This window comes from Camelus dromedarius, chromosome 9 (assembly GCF_036321535.1).
Source record: "Camelus dromedarius isolate mCamDro1 chromosome 9, mCamDro1.pat, whole genome shotgun sequence".
Lineage (NCBI taxonomy): Eukaryota > Metazoa > Chordata > Mammalia > Artiodactyla > Camelidae > Camelus > Camelus dromedarius.
In genome coordinates, this window is record NC_087444.1 from 11,796,887 (window position 1) to 11,820,186 (window position 23,300).

At 36.0% G+C, this 23,300-nt stretch overlaps 1 long non-coding RNA gene across 1 annotated transcript in view; it reads left to right on the forward strand.

Annotated features, from left to right (window-relative positions):
- Positions 1-23,300, forward strand: part of LOC135321999 (uncharacterized) — a 48,568-nt gene that overhangs the window by 23,379 nt on the left and 1,889 nt on the right. Inside the window, exon 2 of the long non-coding RNA XR_010382211.1 lies at positions 21,323-21,400. This is a non-coding gene — a long non-coding RNA (uncharacterized LOC135321999). The remainder of the gene's footprint in view (positions 1-21,322; positions 21,401-23,300) is intronic.

The window sequence follows — 23,300 nt, forward strand, 5'->3', positions numbered from 1 at the left end:
CCGGCAGCTGTGGTAACAAATCACACAGACCAGGTGGCTACGGAGAGAAATTTGTTCTCTCATTGCTCTGGAGGCCAGAATTCCAAACTCAAGGTGTTGCTAGGTATGTGTGCCCTCCAGAGCCTCAGGGAAGAATCAGTGCCCTGCCTGCCTCCTCACCACTGGTGGCTATTCTTGGCATTCCTTAGCTTTCAGATGCTTCACTCCAATCTCTGCCTCCCTCTTCACAGTGCCTTCTCCTCTTTGTCTCTATGTTTTCTCCTTTCTTTCTGTCCTCAATCCCTTTTTCCAAATAAGGCAACATTCACAGATTTTTAGGGACTAGTGTGGGAATATACCTTTGGGAGGGGCCACCATTCAACCCACAACTATTGAAAACTGTGTGTTTTCCCTGCAATTATTTTTTCTAAATCAGGAACACAAAATTGGGTGTATTTTTAAAAAATATACTTAGTGTATAGGATATATCATATAGAATTTTTTCTACTACATAAATTTCAGTTGTAAAAGAGGTAAACAAGAATGGATGCACAGAATAAGCTACAAACTGAGTCACCTATTTACTAATGCATAAGAAAATGATAGTGGTCCCCAACCCAGCATCTTAGAACAGATGATATTTACTGTGTGTGCGATGTAGCAAAACAATACAAGATACGGAACTGACACAGTGCTGTGCTCATCAAAAATGGTTGACAGAGCACATACTACTAAGACTTGACATCGTATCTAAAATAGGGAGAAAATTATTCCTCTGAAAATGTGAAAAACAAGCTCAAGTACTATGTGATGTATAGATTCAATCATCTCAATTACTCTAATACCATTAGAAAATAATTTGGCTTAACTAGCAACTGTGTAACTTCGCTTCTTTTTAAAATAGGAGAGAATCCACAGGAAAACACTCAATGGACAAGTCTGGGCTGCTGTAATCTAGAGAGGACTATGAATAAAGACAGGATCTGGTGCTCTGATTAACCTAAAACAAATATTATTAGCTTTTATTTTATATTTAGCTCTCAGAGTTCTTTTAATTCTTTTAGTATTTATCAATATTTAATATTTATGTAATTTATTGTGTATTTTACATGATAATAGAATGGTTTTTAAATTTAGACATAGAACTCGGTGTTTATGTGGCAAGTTTAAAATGCTAATATTTCTTTACGGCATAAAAGATTTGCTGATTCAAAAGCCATTACAGTTCTAATTTATTACCATACTATTCCAGCAGTGAAATCCATTTTCTTATATACTGACATTTATATTGACGCCTGACTGTTGGTTTAATTAACGTTAAGCTGTTAATAGAACATCAACTCTGCATTGTCTTTCTGGATAACTTGTCTAGGTTTGTATGGTTTGTCAATTCAACTGGTCAATTCACTGTGTGCCACCAGTGAATAAGATTGCTGAATGGATAATCTAATTCAGTCATTAAAAGAAAACCTATCCTGCAATCAACATAGATCTTTGCCTTTTATAACAATCAAGTCAGTTTTACTTTGATGAAGGATATTGGTTAGGGATTTGTCCTAAAGCTATTACGAGAAGTCTAATAAAGCGATAACCTAAATAAATTCAGTGTTATTTTTCTTTTACGTAAAAGAAGTTCAGGCAGCCTAGAGACTGCATAGTGATCCCTCCCAGCTTTCTCTTTGGCAGCACTTGTCTGGCTGCTCTCAGACACCTGCCAGAGCTTTAGTTCATGTTGGTCATGTTTCAGGCAGCAGGATGGTACAGAATCAAGCAAAGGACCCAGGAAACTTGAGTCTGTTTTCCTGTTAAGGAACTTTTCCTGAAGTGTTACACAATAGTTCTGTGGACTAAAAACACGTCACATGACTAACTCATCTTGCAGGGCTGCCTGTAGAAGGCAGAATAATGGCTCCCCAAGGATATCCACATCTTAATACCAAGAACCTGTGAATCTGTTATCTTATTTGGCAAAAGCTTCTTTGCAGATGTGATTAAGAGTAAAGACTTTGAGATGAGGAGATAAAACCTGACTACTAGAGTGGGCCCAGTCTAATCTCAAGTCCTGAAAAACTGAGAACCCTACCCAGCTGGGGGGAGGAGGAGGGAGAGAGGGAAGGAGAGAGAGAGACGAGAAAAATGCAACCTGCAGCTGCTGACTTTAAAGCTGGAAGGAGGCGGTCATGTGCCAAGGAGTGTGGTAGACATCTAGAAGCTGGGCAAGGCCAGGGAGTGGATTTGCCTCTAGAGCCTCTAGAAATGGCTACTGGTCACCAGCACTTTGCGTTTAGCCTGTTGAAACCTACACTAGACTTCTGACCCACATGACTGTAAGATAATAAACGTGTGCTGTTTTAAGCCATTAAGTTTGTGGTAATTTGTTCTGACAGAAATGGAAAACTGAGAAATAACTTTTTTTAGTGTGGAGGATTAGTGCCCCAACAAAACAGGACTTCCTGGGATACAGAAGACGTAGCAAATGGGTATTAGATTGTATTACTCCAATGTTACCAACCTTTCTCCCCTCACACCACCTCTAATGAAAACCAAAATAATTAGAGTAAACTGGAATCCCAACCAATTTGGGATGTTACTAATCTGGCAGGTGAAAATCCAAACTCTAGGTAATATTAGTCAATAATATTCAATATTCTAAGATTTTTTAATATTTATCTGTTAGTATTGTGAATAAGTAAGTATCTGCACTAAAGTTACTAAGAGACAGTTTTAGTTTCAGATTTTTATGATTGGTACTCTCTTTACCTGGGATCTTTTATGTCTCATCTTTCACATCTTTAAGATCTCATCTTAAATACTTTCTTTGCCAAGAAGACTCCCTTGACCGCCCTGAAAGATTTAATTTACCACAGCCCCTCCCATTTCTATTTTATTCCTGTCACAGAACTAGTAACTCTTACTATCAGAAGTTACCTTGTTCATTGAACTTTTTGCTTGCTTCTTTTCCTGTTGCCCCTAAAAGAATGAATTTTATCAGGCTGGACTCATTATCTGTCTAGCACACTCCTGTATCCAAAATATCTAGAACAATGCCTGGCACATAACACGCACTCTAAGATTTCTCTGAATTAATGAAAGCCCAAAGTAATTTAAATTCACATGACGAGTGAATGGATTTTAATTATTTAATGTATGTGAAAATCATATAGTTGATATTGTATTAGTCAATAAAAATATACTAGGTGCCGTAACGGAAGTATGAGCTACAAGTATGAGTCAGGCAACATTCGATAATGATGTCTTTTGACTGCATTCAAAAATTGATAGGAGTAGAATGGACTAAGCTTATTCTAAGCAGAAGAAAAGTATATGGAAAAGCAAAAAAATCCTGACATGGTCTAAAGAAGCAGTCCTCAAGTTTTAATGCTCATGTGCACCACCTGAAATGTTTCTTAAAATGAATATCCCTGATGACTCATCTGAGGTTTTAAGAAATCAGACCCCACTGAGAAACTGATCTAAGAAGTTTAAAAAAAAAATGGTGAGCAGCAACTAAAAAGTCAGTAGATTTTTATAAATATTATGGGTTTTTATCTAAATGGAAAGATATACAGTATATAGGATATAGAATTATTTCAAGAAGAATAACTGGACTGAAATAACAAAATTATGGGACAAGGCAGAGTTCAGAGACATTTCTGTGGTACAATCAATAGCTGTGATGGCTAATCAGATGGGGGAAGAAATGTGTAATTTTGAGGCTATTGACAAGTTTTCCTCTGAGGGAAAAAAAACACTACAGGTGGTTGAAAAGGAAAGGGAAAATTTACTTTAAAAAAGCTTGGTTATTTAGCAGTGCCTAACAGTTATTTTGGGCATGGTTACCAAAAACAAACAAACTACATCTTTTAGTTTTGTAACAGTGTGTAGTGGTCTCTGATATTAAATTTGGGTTGGTTCATATGAATTGCTTTGAACAACAGGACACTAACAAACTTGATGCAAGTGAAGGCTTGAGAAACACTTGCACATAGGGGTTTGTTCTCTTAAAAAGTACCCTGGATTCTCCTTCTTGGAACTTAGCTACCTTGCTGTGTGAAACCTAACAGCAACACGGAAAAGCCATGTGGAGGAGAACCAAGGCTCTGACTGAAGACTGAGCTTCCAGTCAACAATGAGTATCTATTTACCAGACAACAACTGGCAAATAAGTGAGCCACCCTAGAATTGTATTCTCCCACAGACACAAAGGATCTTTATTGTTTTAAGCCTCCAAGTTTCAGAATGGTTTGCTCTGTAGCAGTAGCTGACTGAAGCAGAAATTGGTATCTAGAAGCTGGGTGATGCTAAAAGCAAACAAAAATATATAATATTGGTTTTTGGACATGAAAGGTGGAGGGGTAGAATGGATATAAGCTATAAAGACATTGATGAGAGCTGGAAGTTCAGTGCGGAATCTTTTATTGCAAACTGGAGAAAGTGTAACTTGTGACATGTAGAGGAAGACACTGTGACAACAGCTGTCATCTGCAGTAACGTGGAAGACAGTGTGCTCAGTAAACTTGTTTATCTGGTTAAGATTAAGAGGCAGAATTGTGAATGGTTTCCTTTACCAAGCATAATAAAGTAAGTTTAGAGATAGATTCATTAAAGAAGAAACTGCTCAGTTTTTAAACAGACTCTGGAGGAAAACATTTTAAACCAGAACTGTCTTGGCTGGGGAGTGATACTGTTTGTTTTTCATTCTCACCTTCTGCAGCTAACAAAAGAAACCCAAAGCTCCTGCGGATCTCAAAGATCAAACCCAGACTTAAGATGAATTCAAATACATAACCGTAAGGTCCTTTGCTGCAACCTCAGAAAGATTTAGGGGCATTGTCTTATAGAACCTTCACTCCTAAAGTGGAGGGGGGCTTATCCCTAAGAGATTTGTGGGTGATCTTTTCTCTAATGAGTGAACCCCAAAATGATTCACAGGAAATCCCAAATGTTTTCGAATGCAAAGTCTTCACAGAAGCATTTGCTCAGATGAAAAGTGTGGAAGACAGCTGAAAATGAAAAGATACGTTTGAGTCTCCAGTTGTCTCCCACCTTTTACAAAGAGGAAGCCGACTGAGAACATTACTTACCCACAAACATGGGCTCTTATGGAAAAGGAAGCATAACTCAGAAGGTTGGTTCAGAAATCCCCAAGTACCGAAAAAGTCCACTTCTGGGAACAACCTTGGCACTAATTGATGTGCATTTCATGCCTCCAGAAGAAATTGGTAATGTGCAATGCTATGGAGCAGTGATTTCCAGGTGCGACTGATCCACTCTCTTCTTTAGAATTCACTTGTCTATTTAAATTGTTCTATCTCTGCTTCACCTTTATTATGCTGCCTACATCTCATTTATAGGTAGGTAAAGACAGAAAAGATATATAAAAACTTCTGGTAGAAAAGAACTGTACTTGAAAAGCTGCACCTGAACAACTGTGCCCAGATGACTTCATTGGTATCTAGACCTGATTCAGATGAAGAGATTCTGTATCTTAAATCTGAGCCTGATTTTGTAATAAAAAAGATAAGTGCGTTTTGTATGTGGGAGGACTATGACAAGAGGTAGCAAAGACAGACTGTGGACGTCTTTTACGTTGCTGACTCCCAATGAACTCTGCTTCTTAGTATGCACACCCTTGTGTGTACACCCTTAACCTTGAGTCAGGGCATACATACCCTGTGATTGTTTTAATCGAGAGAATACAATAGAGAAGTTATGCCATGTCAGTTCAATTTCTAAGCCTTTAGAAGCTGGAATCTTCGGCTTTTAGGAACTCTGAATCATGATGTGATAAATCCAGGTAAACTGGCTGAAGACACCACATGAAGAAGTCACATGGAGAAGGAGGGTCTCTGAGACTAATAGGAAGAGAAAGGTCCAGTCATCCTGGAGTCCAGACTGAATCCAGCCAATCAACCAATTGGTTAAATGAAAAGGAGCAGACCCTGGCAAGACCAACAGATCTGCCCAACTGAGTTCAGCCCTAATTGCAGTATTATGAGCAAATAAAGTGCTTCTTGACCCAAGCAACTCAGTGTTATAGTGGTTTATTATTCAGCAATATATCTCTAAACCAAAAACCAAGTGGAAAATGCTTTGAAAATAAGGATATGCTGCTAAGACATAGTTGAGGCCAGAGATACAGATTTGGGACCAGCCATGACACCAGCATTTATAGAAGAGCTGATGCCATTTTAGGGGACAATATGGCCTAGGAAAATATGCAGAAGAAAATATAAAATCTAATGGCAGAAAGATAGATATCTCCAATATTTAGGATGCATACATGGAAGATCCACCAAAAGAGATTAAAAACTGTCAGTAATTAGAGAAGACTCATGGAAGCCAAGAGAGAATTTGATTGTGTCTAGTAAATACTGAAGAGAGGTCATATATAATTTCAGTTTATAGGTCTACTGATTTGGCAGTGAAGGGGTCATCAGTGCCTTCCATGTTAGCATTGTCGTCCAAGTGTTGTGAATAGCGCATGTATTGTGCTAGATTGAGAAAAATGGAGAAGTAAAGTGGAAGTATGTGTGTGTATGTGTGTTTTGGATAGAAAGTTGATCATGTTTTAGATTGGCATTAAAAAGGTAGACAAAAAAATAGAAACAATGAAAGACAAGGGGAGGAGTCAAAATGAATAATCAACTATGATCACAGGGTTGTTGGGATCCTTTTTATGCTTGAAGAAGAGAAAAGGACCATCTTTTTCTGAGAAAGAGGGAAAGACTGAGAAATGACAACTACATATGCATACTATCTTAAAAGAAATGTGAGAAAATTAGCTTGCTAGTAGATATACAAAGATGTACTGTTTTTTCAACAAAATTAGGCCTTGAATTTATTACTCAATTGAATCATCAAAGACCAAAGTAATCTCATTTATTTTAAAAAATGTCAGGAAAAAAGAAATGTGTATTTATAAAGTTATTTGATACCATGCTACTTTTTGACTCAAAACAGGCAGGTTAATTCTTTTATATTATTTTATCATTAGACATCACTATCTTTTATGTAGAATAATGTATTTTAGAATGATAATCCTTTTGTGGCTAAGCTGATATTATGGCCCATGTTACTTTTCACTCATTATCCAAACTTTGTTTCCTTTTAAATAAAAGCAAAACTTCTAGCATCTGTTAGAGAAATTTGTTTTTCAAGTACTGAGATCAGATTAGAGCATTTTTAATATCCTTATATAAAGTAGTGATTCATTTAAGATCTACATGTTCTTTGTATTAAAAAAAAATGAAAGATAACAGAATATTTCAGTAAGTTACATCAGTTTATCCAGAAGCACTTGAAGAAAAATTCAGAAAATAAGATATTATATAATGTATACTCATTTTTTCTAAATTTCATGTTAGAAGAACAAACCTCATATTGTTGCCAACGGATATTCTAAATAGTAACAAAATATATATATATATACACACACACACACACACACGCACACACACACATTTCTTTTACTGACATTCTAACTAATTTACATTTATCAAGCAGAAGAATTACAAAATTATAAGTCATGCCCTAAATTTTAATTCAGTAAAACAGCAGAATTATACTACAGGGAGAAAAAGGTATTGATTACTTTCCTTGAAATCACATGAATATTTCATTTGCTGTAAAAGACTAGGTAGCAAGAAGTTATTCAGTGTAAACTGCAGTCTAAGCCAGCAAGGGAAATACCAAGTGCCAGAGAAGTGAGTAAGACCTTGCAGGGTAACTTCAGTACAGATGAAGGTGTGCACACCCTCTAACACACAACTTCACTCTCCAATCTGTGACTTTGAGACAAGTTCACACATATGCACAGACATGCCCACAAATGTTCACTGCAGCATTCCTTGTAAGAATAAAAAAAGGAAACTTTTAAATGTCAATAAACAGAAAAATGAATTGTGTTAGATTCAGCAAAAATGAATAAATAATATATCCTTACACAGAACATGAATACATCTCCAAGTCAGCCTGACTAGGGGAAAAAAAAAGTGTATAAATGATATCATACCTTATATATCCTTTGGCAAAGCTGAAAATGTAAACAATGATACAATATACATACCTGTAAGTAAATAGTAAAAAAAAAAAAACAATCTACGCAGGAATAAGACACATTAATTTCATGAAACTGAAAACATTTGGCAGGTATGGAAGGGGTTGGAAGAAGAAAAAGAAAGAATGTGATAAATAAGGAGAAAATGGGCCAAAATAAATATATTAGCATATTTGCTTCTATCCTATATCTATCTATTGACTGTCTGTCTGTCTATCTATCTAATTTCCAAGACAAATACAGCAAATTATTAAGGCTTGAGAAACTTACTTGGTATAAATGAGTATTTGTTATTTTTTCTTCATATGATTTTATGTGCTTAAACTATTTCAAAATAAAAAGAAGTAACTATTAGTAAGGTAATAATAAATAAATAAATAAATAAATAAATAAATAAATAAATAAATAAATAGTCAGCACAGACCTGGTGACCTTGCACATGCAAGAACTTCTACTGAGACTCAAAAAATAAGCATACATCTCTCAGTTTCTTTCTTAAGTAGTTCTATATATGAAACCAGTTTGACAATTTTTGTATTGAATATATACTTGCTAGTATGCAGTAAGTTGATCTAGTACACAGTTTTTATATGTGCACAGCTCAGAGTCTAATGTCAATGTGAAGAAAAATGTCCTGATATGTAACAATCTAAAAAACGTTCACTTGAATGTTACGATATCCTCTGAGGACTGTGATACTTCGAAGAGAAATGCGATCTCCTTTAACGTAAAGGCCAAGGGTAAAACCCAAACCAAACCTGAAGCACTGATTTTCCAGAGAACAGTGAATTAACCCTCTTAGCACTTCATCCAGAAAATGAAAACTATAAATAAATATACTGGTTTGTCACAAACAATGCCATGTCCCCTAAGTAGCCAGCCTCAAAAATAATCAGTGCCTCTTTCGTGCCACCACTCTCCTGAGAACTCCCACTACAAAGAAAACGTACAATCCTTATTGTTAGAGTTGACAGTAACTGAGAGTAATGAAAGACAAACCTGAGAACAAATTACAATAGTGTGACAGATAATATAATAAAGTAGAAAGTATTATAAAATGAGATAAAACATAGATATAGATGTAGAGGTAGATACAGCGATTACAGGTACATCTGTCTTGGAAGAAGCCCTTGGTTTACTGATGTATACAAGGTTGTTGATTTGAGCATTGTATCTACGGGAATGTTAACTCAGGAAAAAAAGTTTTTAGTTGTCAAACCGATCAATTAAAATAGTTTATTGGACACTTTTTAGAAAGACAGATTTTTTTTTCAAGCTGAAACATTATAGCACCTCTGTGTGAACAGTTCAGGAGATTTCAAATACATTTTAGTATAATTGCAAGTTAGTAATAATAGATTAGAGCATATTACTCGAGAAAATTACAAATCATGGAATGTGATGAGTAATTTCAAAAGGTCAAGTGTTCTTTGTTCATTGATCTTTTACTGAAAATGATCTCTCATATGTTTTAAACTTATTATTAGCTTGCTAATCATAAAATAATCATTTAATAATTTATGCCATATTTTAAGTAAATTAATAATAAGTAAGACAAGACCAACTTGAATATATGCCTCAGGATTTTTCATCAACTATTCTTGGAGAAGTCTTCCTGCTTGAATAGCTCTGAAAGACTACCCTAAATTGAAAGTCAGACACGTTAAAGATATTAGTATGATTTTTACTCTCCTAAGGTCAGTCCTTCCTCAACCTCAGCAGCGATGGTCTTTTCTAGATCTTGAGTTCTTGCAAGATAATTTACAAGGGGAAAAATCATTACCTTTGCATAAATATAAAATGAATATATGTCAGATATCTTACTTAATTCATGAATGAGGAACTAGCAAGGTGCCATAAGCTGATTAAAAAATAATTCAACAAGTATGTGCATATATGTGCAATGAGGTATGCCAAAATGAATTAGTACCTGCAAAACTAGTATTTTTTTACATGACAGAGGGAGTTATGCACCCCCACTGGACAAAATTAATTTTCATTTCTCAGGAAGAGAATTACTTCCATCATTATTAATTTTCCACAGTGTATCAAATTATAAAATACTTCAAAGACCTTGAAAGATGCAGATCTCCATAGAATCAGATAACCTGATAAATTTTTGCCATTTCAAACTCCTTCACAACGTTTTTCCTGACCAAAACTAGAAAAGACACAGAAATATGTGTAGAAGTTACCTAGAATGTTCTCTTAATTTCCTGAAATAAAGAGAAATCAATAGAAAAATCTCAAAATTGCCTCAATAGACTACGTTGCATTTAGGATTGTAGCAATCTTGGAAATCCTTTCTCCCACAAAGTGAACCAGAACACAGGGCAGAAGAAAGGTTTTTGATGTCTCTCTTCTTGCATGTTTTGTTCTCAACTTCCCACTAACTACTCACAGTATCCATGATGTGCAGTGCTGTCAGGTTGGATCAAGGCCATTCTTAGTTTGTATTTTCAATCCAGACTTCATTGTAGCATTGGTTCTGATGGACTGTGAGAAGCCTATGAGCAGGAAGAACTGGGAAGACGGGCGTTACTGCCCTGATACCAAAGATGCCTGCAAGAGAAGAAACAAGCAAGAACACTCAGGCAATTGTCAAGCAATTCTGTCTTAAGGTTTGCAAAATCATACTGCTTTAAAATAATGTGAAATCCTCAGCAAAGAATGGAAGAGAAAGAATTCTAAACACTTCCCATTTTGTCTGAAAAAAATGCTCAATGTTCTTTTAATAGTAAGGCTCTAAAAATATAACACCTGTTAACACCTGTTATTTTAACAAAGTATGAGAGCTATGAATTAGTTTTATATCTATGTAAATTTTTATATAAATATATAGTAAATATATTTATATAAATATAGTTTATATATAAATTTATATTAAAATATATAAAAAGTTTACATAGATATAAAACTTTAATTATATATATATAAATATATATAAAACAACACTTTAATAAATATATACCCATCTTCCCAGTCTTGTCCAGCTTCTTCAAGTCTTCATCCTTACATTCTCAAAACTTTTTTTTTGGTAAAGAAAATCTCTGGCACTCAAATTATTATCTAAGAAATGAGCTGAAAGAAACTGTTAAGCAGAGACAGAACACTGGCCTTCTTTTCTCTTTGCATTTCTGCATTAATACTTCCAGAAGCAAAAACTTGTTTTAATTAATAAGGGGAAAGTTAAGAGGAAGTTGAAAAACAAAAATTTATTAATATTTTGATGTAGTATTTCCCATTACATTACATTTCTCTTCACTTATGCTATTATCTAAGCACAGTTGAGAAAACCTTTTGTTCTCTCTTCCCTTTGTGTAAAAATTCCTCCTCCTTTTTCTTTTTTTCTCCTCCTCTTCCTCCTCTTTTGATTTCTAAATTTACCTCTCCATAACTACCAGTTTTGCAGTTGCCACCATGGGGTCAACCAAAGCTCCTAGTTGAGAACTAGGTCTAGATGAGTTGGAGCTTCTATTATATACATTGATTGCTGTATTGCAACTCCGGTCATTGATTGAATGGTGACGTGGTTCAGAGACCTGTACCTGTACATCTGCATTAAGTAGTAGCTTTATACAAACTGTAAGTCCAGTCAGCACATTTTTAACAACCGCCATCAAAGGTGGGGCAGTCCAAGACCTTCTAAACCTTTACGGGGTGTAACACATACATGTGTAAATATACATCATTTGGGGGGAGGGTATAGCTCAAGTGGTGGAATGCATGCTTAACATACACATGGTCCTGGGTTCAATCCCCAATACCTCCTCTAGGAATAAATAAGTAAACCTAATTACCCCTCAAATTTTTTTAATTAAAAAATACATTAAAAAATACATCATTTAAATTTGGCTTGAATTAAATGTATTCAAAAGTTGGGGGAAGTCTGAGTTCCCCAATAAATATGTCATATAAATATATATGTACAGATGTCTGCGTATGTACTCACACAACGATATTCTCTCTCTGTAAATACACAAATATATACCATGATATATGTATATCTGTAAAACACAGAATAGAGCTCAGAATAGAGCTGCTGAGTCTAAGTAATTAGATACACTTGCTATATGAATCTATTTTGTTACTTAGTTTTGGATAGAAAATAGCAGAGGTGCTGGTACTGTAATGAATATATGCCCTTTCAAAAATTTTGCACCAATCTACTGCATATCTGAAGATATGGAACAAGAGTTCATTGAATCCAGTGTGGACTGACTTTGGCTGATTGATGGGATTAGGCAACTCTGCCCCCTTGTGGTGCTTGGTGGACTCATAGTACCCATCCCCTGTGAATCACGTTTGGAAACAGTTTTAAGTATCACTGTGCCTAAGCATTAAAATCAAATGCTCAGAAAATATTTTGATTTTTATGGGGCCTAGGAGTACTGGGGGGGGGGGGGAGGAATAGAAATCATTTCTGATTAGGGTAGAGAACTGCAAAACAAACAAACAAACAGATTCTCAGTGGCTTTACACATGATTCGTCTCTCACTCAGTGTGCGTATCTGTGTTAGGCAGCCTCTCAGAAGTGATGCAGCAACTCCGGCTTCTCTGTCTCAGGCTGTGCCATCTCCTGGGTCCCTCAAGTTCTCTGCTGGGTGCCGGATCTGGCCAGCAGATGAGGAATAAAGAAAGGAGAGAATTCTGTGGGAAACCTTGGAAGGCCCAAACTTCTAAATCGTGTATGTGATTTTCTCCCCCACTTCACTGTCAAAAAACGTAGTCACATAGTCATACCTATCTGCACTGGTGTCTGAAAATTGAGGCTAATTTGTACCAAAAAAAAAATAGAGAAATGAGTCTAACCAAGAACTAGCTAGTCTCCGCCTCTCTTTTTACAATTAGGTCTCAGATGTGTACAGATCCCACTAACTGATTCATGACCCTAACAGAAACTAAACTGGAGATACAAACAATGCATCCCCTTAGAGAAAGTCACTATTAGTGATGTAAGAGGCCAGCAGAAGAGGCCAGACTACAGGGCACTACAGGGCAGACTATTCAGATTTGGGGAACAGCAGGGACAGGCTGTCACCCACACCCCTTCCTCAGGTATGCATTCCCACTCCCTTGTCCAAGAGCGCATCACACTGGAATGTGAGGAAAATCACTCAAATCCCATGAGCTCTCAATTAGGAATGTCTCGGAAAAGCTGGTCAAATGAAGGTGCTGGGAGTAAAATCTTAAGGTATTTCTTTTCCATATAACATGTATCAATATATTAGAATGCAGTTACTACCGTGGGGGTAGGGATAAGAAGGATGTACCATTTGAGGAAAAACAGACTTGCTCTAAAAACAAAAGCAAAAGTGAAAAGGTAGATAGGTGACTTGACGTCAAATGTGCTGTCTACAAAAAGATAGTCTATCATTGAGTAAAACCTTGTCCCATTTATTTTGAAATGGGAATCTCAAAACTAAAATCTTTCTAAGTGCCCTTACTATCCAGTGTATGGTTAAATTTCAGCTTCAGCATCCTCAAGGAAGATACTGGGCACCACGTGGTCCCCCAGACCACTAGCATCTTTTCTACTGTTGGGGCAGAGAGAAGGCAGAGGGAAAATACCCTTTTTTTCTAGTATTACCCACTATGATTAGCTGTCTGCTCCTTGCTTTATCTTAGATAATCTTCTCTGAACAGCATCATATACTTGGTTTTGTTGTCTTTTTTTTTCCTGTTGGTGTTTACTGCTTTTCTGTCTAACCCATACTGCCTCTTTCTGGCAAGTATCTGAACCCTGACTCACTGGTGAGTACATTTGTTAGTTCTTTGGAGTGCCCAGTCCTTTAATTTGGAGGATTTGCATCAGGCTTAACTTATTTTTTCCCACTTCTCCTAAGTGGTCCACCCTACAGTCTCTTGTTTCTGGAGTCCTGTCTCCAGAAAACTGCTTTCTTGAGTTGAAACTGTGAGAAGCTATAGTAAGACAGCTGACCTCCAAATCGTCTTCAGCAATGACTGTTCAACTTTCAGGAAACTCATTCAAACGTATCACTTTAACTACAGAAATGTAAATATGCCCTCACCCCTACTCCTATGCATATGACATCTCTTGGGTCCATTATATTTCCTTCGTGCCATTTTCCTAAAGCTCCAGCTGTGATTTCAGAGGACAAATACATTTCAGACAACAGACTATCATACATCCTCCACTTACTCAGAAAGGAGAGGATTTGTTTACCTCCTAAATATTACAGAAAATGAAGCAAAGGATGATACCAAATGCTTTACCCTCACTAAAAGGAAGAGAAGGGCAAAGGGATGGACAGTTCTCCCTTTATTTCAGTCTGTGCCCAAGGAAGATCTCTGTTTGGTCTGTTGTATATAATTTGCACATTCATGGACCAAGTTCTTTGCTATGGATGTGGACAGTGATTTAACAGGCTGGTGTAATATGCTCAGCTCTGTGGCCATAACAACAGGGTACAATTGCTGCCCCAAATAATCATGGAAAATAGGAGGTGAAGTTTTACAAAGGAAGTGCTCCTATCAGAGGAAAGAGAGATACAATATAAAGAGATACAATATAACATCTGTTAACATATAAATAGAAAGAGAATATATGTACAGACTTACACACAAGATTTCTATATATTTTATATGGTTATATAATAGAAGGGAGGAATAAAAGTATATTAGAAATAGGACTCAACTTGAAAAGTTAGTAGATTTATTTCATATCTTTTCCTGGTTCTGCTGTTAATTCATTCTATGGCCTTAGGAAAATCTTATTCCCTTCTGTGATCATTTCTCTGTCCCTAAAATCAAGGTTTGGGCTAGGTCAGAACTCAAAGTCAGTTGCCTACAGGGGCCAAGAATATAACATAGACATGACCTCAGCAAGGTAGAGCTATCTATCTAACTGTTTGATTTACACGTGGAGCGTAAGAAAAGAAAAATGTCCTCTCCTGTTTTCTTGAACTATGCAGCCTTCTAGGTACAGCTGCCATTTTATAAATTTTGAGAATTTGGCAAAGGCAAGCTATCCATCCAGCAAATACTCTTATTCTGTTTCACACGGTAAAACTGAAGGAGCTGCAGGCAGGGACCTCAGTTCTCAGCCCCTCCTGCATCTTGGTGAGATACGGGACTTGTTACACCAAAGGAATGTCAGGAGAAAGGGTGTGCATCGCTTCCAGGTCATAGAACCACGCAGATGCAGAACTTTGAGATGCATGCACTATGTACACCCTTTCCTTTCTCTTCCCCTAAATGGTCACAGATGACCTTGAAGCCTCAGGGGACCTAAAAGTCACAAGAGGAGAGGAAAATGAGTTCCTAAGCCACCATTTGGAAAACACACACACTGAACTATAACGTAAAAGAGAAATCAAATTATTTTGGGTTCAGTCACTTAACATTTTGTTGTTTCTTTCCCACAGAAAGTAACCCTGATCAAACTAATATTAAACATAAAAAGAGAAGAGAGAAATTGTCATTACTGGAAAATACACAGATGTGTGTGATGGTAAATGGCAAGCGGGCACTTAGCTGTAGTCTTTGGGACCACAGTGACTGACAGGGACAATGTTGAACCAGAGACCACGTACAGATTTTCTGTTTTTCCCGAAAGAATTTGCGTTGCAGTAATTGTGGATTTTTTGTCTATTTTAATTTTCTAAACAACTAGAGGAGTATTATGCTTTTATATATGCTATTATATTAAAATAAATAAATTATATTAAAATAAAAGTTTGCATAAACAAATGAAGTATTGAATAAATATCTTATGTAAAGGAGTCAGTTGCTAACAGCTCTAGTACATTGCTATCATTCAACAATGCAGATTCTCTTTCGTCAGATTTTCTTTTTTCAACAAAATCTGTAAATATAAATATTTTATGTTGATTCAAAACATCTGAAAACACCCCATAGGCCAAAGAAATCCTTCCTGTGAGTTGGATTCAGCCCACTGGTAGCCAGTTTGTGACCTTCAAATCCTATTAGGGATTTTTAAACCTGGATGAGCTAAGCGCTCCTGAGAATCCCTTTGGGAGCTTTATGCTAAATTTTTTTTTTTAATGTTGGCTCTCCTTTCACCCTGTTAATTAGAATCTCTAGGACTAGGGTGCATTAATATATATTTTTATAAAGTTCCCCAGGTGATTTTCATATAACCTGCCTAGAATTAATCCATGAAATAGTACTAGGAGTCACTGTATTAGATAACTCCAATTTTTATGTTAAAACTTATATTTTCTGATGTAAAACCTAATAAGAAGCCAGACTGAATTATGATAAAATTTTAGAACCCCCAATAATTTAAAAAAGAAAGTATTTCTTCCTATTATTTCATTAACATCTTACCTTTTGCTTTTCATGAGAATTTCTAGAATTCCTTTCATATTATCAAGAGATGACACACATCTAGCCTTCAGAATATTACTGTGTATTATGATATGTTATAAAGATATTGAATAAATCTATAATATAGTCAAGTCAATATCTAAAAAAAATAAATGAAGCTTTATATAAATTAAAGAATGAACACCAGTGTTTTCTATTGCCTAAACGTAATAGTTACTAGATTTCATCAACTCTCTTTCTTCATCTATGGAACAATTTTTATCCTAACAAAGTTAGAGCAAATATTAAAAGAACATTTAAATATTAATATAAAAATAAGACCTACTATCAAATATTGATATAATATTTCAGTAAGTAATTTCTACAAAATTTAATTAGACCAAGTTAAAGAAAAATCAATTTATATTTTGTCTCACATTAGGGACCTTTCAGTAATAAATTATATAATATCTAATTATTACCCATGTATTTATTTAAACTGATCATTTCAATTAAATATGTTGACTGAATTGTAATCAATTTGTGCACATTTCATCACTGCACACTGAGTCTGATCCAGTTGTAGCTGACTAAGTGTGAAACATTCACTTATTTAATAATTGTTTATTGAACTACTTGAGGTAGCTGGTCAGTATTCCAAGCACAGGAGATACAAATAAAGATAAACAATTACATTTCCTGCCCTATTTGCATTTATAATTTATCAGAGAAGACGGACACTAAGCCAATAATTACCTAATGACTGAATTGCAGTTGTGATGATTGCAAGAAAATAAAGTCCAGTGGCCTGAGCACATATATTCTGGGCAGGGATAGCATATAGCTTGTGAGGTCAGGGAAGATACGTGTAAGGAAATATCAGACTCAAAGGCTGATGATTTATCCAGGTGAAGAGGAAGCAGAGAGGAGCTGAAGTGTGCCGAAGGTAACAGATGATGAGTGAGAGAATGCAGTTAGTGGGAATAACATGTTCTGAAACAAAGGTGTATACAATCTTGATTTTCATGATGAGGTTAAAGAAAACCCTTTACTATGTTTTAAGTTACCAGGAAAAAAATGTCACTTTTGTGTGGATTTCTATTGTTTTCATAAGATTAATTCCTAAGTATAAACTGGAATGCAGGGAGAGATGAGGGGATGTAGAAACAACATTAAAATGCAATAGAAAAATCCAAGAGAAGATGGTGACTTGCCCAATGAGTAAGGAAAGATGGGGGTTGTTTAAAAAAATTAAGAAGTAAAAGTAACAGCACTTCCGCAGAGAGGTCAATGCTGAATCTTCCTACTCTAAATTAGGTCACCTTATGATATTTTATTTTATTAACTTAAAATTTTTTCCCCATCAAATCAGAAAACATTTACTGGTATACTAGTATGACTGGTATATTAGCAATTATTTTATATATATTAATATTTTTATAAAGTTGTTGTTTTTTTTTTTTTAATGGAGGCACTAAGGATTGAACCTGGGACCTCAGGCATGTTAAGCATGCACTCTACCACTGAGCTATACCCTGTCCCTTATATATATTTTAAAAGGCACAGCCTATCCTTTTTATATTAAAATGTGTAAATACATTCTTATTTAAGTGATTATATTTTTAACATATTGTCCTTCACTAGTTGGTAAGGTTCACATGTACCGGTTCCATGTTCTTTTTTAATCTGTCACTGAAGTCACTGTTTATGACAGAATGTGGCAAAGAACATTTATTGAGTAAGTTATTTTGATTAGATTGGGAGGAAGGTCTGGAAAACAGAGAAATAAAAGATAACTTCCAGGTTTCTGATATAAACAGCTAGATGTCCAATGATTTGTTCTAGGTGAAGAGAAGACTGTTAGCTTTGTTTTGAACATACTGATGTTGACAGCTAGGAGGTGTAAGACTAGGGCTACTGAGGAGACAGTCAGAGGTATGGGTCTGCGATTTAAAATGGATGTCCGAGGGATATACATTTGGGATCTGTCAGCATGTAAACTGCGTAGGAGGGATGTAGACTACCTCCTTTAAGCAAAAACTGTAAGAGGAAAAAAAAAACCCGAGACAGAATCTTGTAAAACTCCAAAATGTTAAGCTCGTAGGAACAAAGAACAATCAAAGAAAACCAATAATCCGAAGCCTGACAAGTAGGAAGAAAAAGCAAAATAAAGAAACAAAAAGAACTATATGCTGACGACATGTTACTATATATAGAAAACCCTAAAAGGTCCACACAAAAACTACTAGAGCTGATGGAAGAATTCAGCAAGGTAGCAGGTTACAAGATTAACGTTCAAAAATCGGTTGCATTTCTTTACTCTAACGAGGAATCAACAGAAAAAGAAAGTAAAGAAACAATCCCCTTTAAAATAGCACCCAAAGTAATAAAATACCTAGGAATAAATCTAACCAAGGAGGTAAAAGAATTATACACAGAAAACTATAAACCATTGATGAAGGAAATTAAAGAAGACTTTAAAAAATGGAAAGATATCCCATGCTCTTGGATTGGAAGAATCAATATTGTTAAAATGGTCACACTGCCCAAGGCAATCTACAGATTTAATGCAATCCCTATCAAATTACCCAGGACATATTTCACAGAACTAGAACAAATCATAAGAAAATATATATGGAACCATCAAAGACCTGGAATTGCCAAAGCATTCCTGAAGAGAAAGAAAGAGGCTGGAGGAATAACTCTCCCAGACTTCAGACAATACTACAGAGCTACAGTCATCAACACAGCATGGTATTGGTACAAAAACAGACATATAGACCAATGGAACAGAACAGAGAGCCCAGAAATGAACCCACAAACTTTTGGTCAACTCATCTTTGACAAAGGAGGCAAGAATATACAATGGAATAAAGACAGTCTCTTCAGCAAATGGTGCTGGGAAAACTGGACAGCAGCATGTAAAACAATGAAGCTAGAACACTCCCTTACACCATATACAAAAATCAACTCAAAATGGATCAAAGACTTAAACATAAGACAAGATACAATAAACCTCCTAGAGGAAAACATAGGCAAAACATTATCTGACATACATTTCAAAAATTTTCTCCTAGAAGAAATAAAAGCAAGAATAAACAAATGGGACCTAATGAAACTTACAAGCTTCTGCACAGCAAAGGAAACCATAAGTAAAACAAAAAGACAACCTACGGAATGGGAGAAAATTTTTGCAAATGAAACCAACAAAGGCTTGATCTCCAGAATATATAAGCAGCTCATATGACTTATTAAGGAACAACCAAATAACCCAATCCAAAAATGGGCAAAAGGCCTAAACAAGCAATTCTCCAAGGAAGACATACAAATGATCAATAGGCACATGAAAAAATGCTCAATATCACTAATTATCAGAGAAATGCAAATCAAAACTACAATGAGGTATCACCTCACACCAGTCAGAATGACCATCATTTAAAGTCCACACACGATAAATGCTGGAGAGGCTGTGGAGAAAAGGGAACCCTCCTACACTGCTGGTGGAAATGCAGTTTGGTGCAGCCACTATGGAAAACAGTATGGAGATTCCTCAAAAGACTAGGAATAGACTTACCATATGACCCAGGAATCCCACTCCTGGGCATATATCCAGAAGGAACCCTACTTCAGGATGACACCTGGACCCCAATGTTCATAGCAGCACTATTTACAATAGCCAAGACATGGAAACAGCCTAAATGTCCATCAACAGCTGACTGGATAAAGAAGATGTGGTATATTTATACAATGGAATACTACTCAGCCATAAAAACCGACAATATAACGCCATTTGCAGCAACATGCATGCTCCTGGAGAAGTCTAAGTAAGCCAGAAAGAGAAAGAAAAATACCATATGAGATTGCTCATATGTGGAATCTAAAAAAAACAAACAAACAAACAAAAAAACAAAGCAGGAATACAAAACAGAAACAGACTCATAGACAGAATACAAACTTGTGGTTGCCAAGGGGGCAGAAGATGGGAAGGGATAGACGGGATTTCAAAATTGTAGAATAGATAAACAAGATTATACTGTATAGTACAGGGAAATATACACAAGATCTTATGGTAGCTCACAGAGAAAAAAATGTGACAATGAATATATATATGTTCATGTATAACTGAAAAATTGTGCTCTACACTGTAACTTGACAACATTTTAAAATGATTATGAATCAATAAAAAATGTTAAAAATGAAATAAAATAGAAATTTAAAAAAAAAAGAAACAAAAAGAACAGTGTACTGTTTCTGAGAATCTGAACTAGGAATTTGTTTGAAAGAGGGAGTCATCAACGGGGTCAAGTAACTGTGAGGTCAAGTGAAATGGGAAACTCTACAAATGTTCATTGGATGTATTTGTTTGAGGTCGCTGGTCAAAATTCTTGACATCTTTCCTCCCCAGGCCCCATAATCACTTGCCACTTGAATCATCACCATCCATCCACCAACATACACTCACTTACTAAAGCCAGAAATCTGAGTATACTCATGGATCCTACCTTTTTCTCCTTAAGTCCTTGCCCTTTAAGAAATCCTGGCTCTTCTACCTCCAGAACATACGGGCATCTCTCCCTGTCTCTGACTTAGCCTACCACTGTCCCAGTTCAAGTTGCCATCGTCACTCACCTAGACCACTCTCACTGTCCCTGTTCCTGCCCTTGACCCCTGTGCCCTCTCATTCCATTCAGCATCTTAAAAGATAAAATCACATGCTATCTCTTCCCTACTTAAAAAAAAAAAAATTTTTTTTTTTTCAGAGACTTTCCTTTACAACTCTAATCAAACCCTAAATTTCTACCAAGGATTGTAAAGAGTCCATGATCTAGAGCCTGACTAGTTGCAACCTCTTCTCTCTCACTGTCCTCCTCACTCACTAAATTCTGTTCCTATTGGCCTTTTAAAAAAATTTCCAAGAAGACAACAAACTCTTTGTCACATTAGAGTTTTGGTCATGCTTGTGCCTTTCAGAGAATTTTTTTTTTCCCTCAGGTATGCCTGATGTTAGATCTCAGCGTGTCATCTACTAACCACAACAAAACAACAACAACAAAAACTCTTACGACTTAGGTAGGTAACCCCACAGTACACCAAATTGCTTTTCTTTAAAAAGTATCACTGTTTGTAAATACTAGCATTTGTCTACTTATTCTGTGTCCTTTATAGAGGAGCACCGGCCTCTGCTGTCCTGTTCACTAGTTGCATTTCCCCAACGCCGTATCAGGGTCTGCCAGAGAGCAGGCATCTCCTGTCCCTTTGCGGCAATGAACTGAATTAGTTAGAGCTGTGTCACTGAAATGATGGGGACAGACCCTGTGTGGGGGCGGTTGGGGCAGTGAATGAGATATAAAGAGAAGTCCTAGGAAAAACGGCTGTGACAGGGAAGGAGAGAGTAAGACAGCAGCTTTAAAGAACTGAGTTTTCCAGACAAAGTTTTACACACTCTTTTAATGGGTACTGTGGAGAGCAGGAGTAAGAATATACAGCAGAACTAGGTAATATTCAATAGCGCGAGAGTCCCGAGAAGGCAGGGGTGGCTGAGACTCAGGTGCCCATGAAGGGATCAACCATTGACACAAGGACAACTTTTTCTCTCATTAAAGCAGAAACAAAACTGAGGAAGGGGATGGTTGGTTTGCAGTTTTTCTGAACAGTTTCATAAATTTTCAGTTAGGTAATGATTTCACTTTTGCTTCTGATGATCCTTTTTCTCATTTTTTATTAAAAGCCTAAAGTGCTTTTAATCCACCTCCATCATTAGAAAATTTCAAATTGATAATTTCAGGTCAGCAGGTTAATGGAAAATCTTCCTGGTGTCGTACTGTAGCTAGCTGCTACACTCCTGACATCAAATTAATGCACAACTGTCTCACTGATTCAAATAAAATATACCTTCTTTATCCTATACATTGGTCTCAAAATTCTGGAGTATATTACTGAGACACTAAAGAGAGGCATTGCGTTCTGGTTAAATTTGGAAATGCTATTAATTTTCTACTTATAATTCCTACTGCTTGTCAAAATGCTTTAGTCAGTCAGTTTTATAAACTGGTTTTCTGAATGAATAAATGCATTTCTCATTATTTCTCAGATACTGTATACAATTCCTGATGGCTTCCAGTCACACTTTCTTTTGTGTATATAATCTCATGTCTCAAAAACCTCATGAAATACAAGAGTTTGTCAACTCTGATAATTAGCAATAATGCCCCAAATGTCCACTATTGAATGGGTTATTCAAAAATAGAGGAAAAATTAATTTTTTTCTTATTTAGATAATTTAACTTTACATAACTTCATTTTCTATAGGGAGGTCGGTAAATTCACTAACAGAATGAGCTAAACTCATCATTTAGGCTCATTCATATTCATCTTGTTGATGAGCTGGAAATAGTAGATGCACCCAGAGAGCAAAACAGCTTTTTAATAATAAGTCCTGGATGTTGTTCTAGATCAGAATTGAAGAAAGTGTGTCAATATGCAAGGAAAAAAAGATGAAATAGATATACTGCTCATAGTTTGCTGGAAAGTTTGTGTCTGTTGTGGACATTTGGAATGTCTCTTCACAGTGAGAGCTCACAAAAGAGAAAGCCACAATGTATGAGAAAAAAATGTTCACCTAAGAATAGCACTGACCTAATGCATTAAGAATAACTAAGAGGTATGAACAGACTTCCCTTCTATGTCTAAAAGCCACACATTTTGACTTCCAGAAACAAATAGGAAGTTTGGTTGGTCTACAGGTCTCAAGTCTTCGCTTCACAGAGCATCCCTCTTCTGTTTCTTCAAGTCTACAGTGGCACTCTTCAATGTAATGTTCACCTGTTGTCTTAAAAATGAGTAATGGAAATAAAAGCAAAAAAAAAGCCCCCTAAAAAATAGGACCTAATCAAACTTACAAGCCTTTGCACAACAAAGGAAACCATCAATAAAATGAAAAGACAACCTACAGAATAAGGGAAAGCATTTG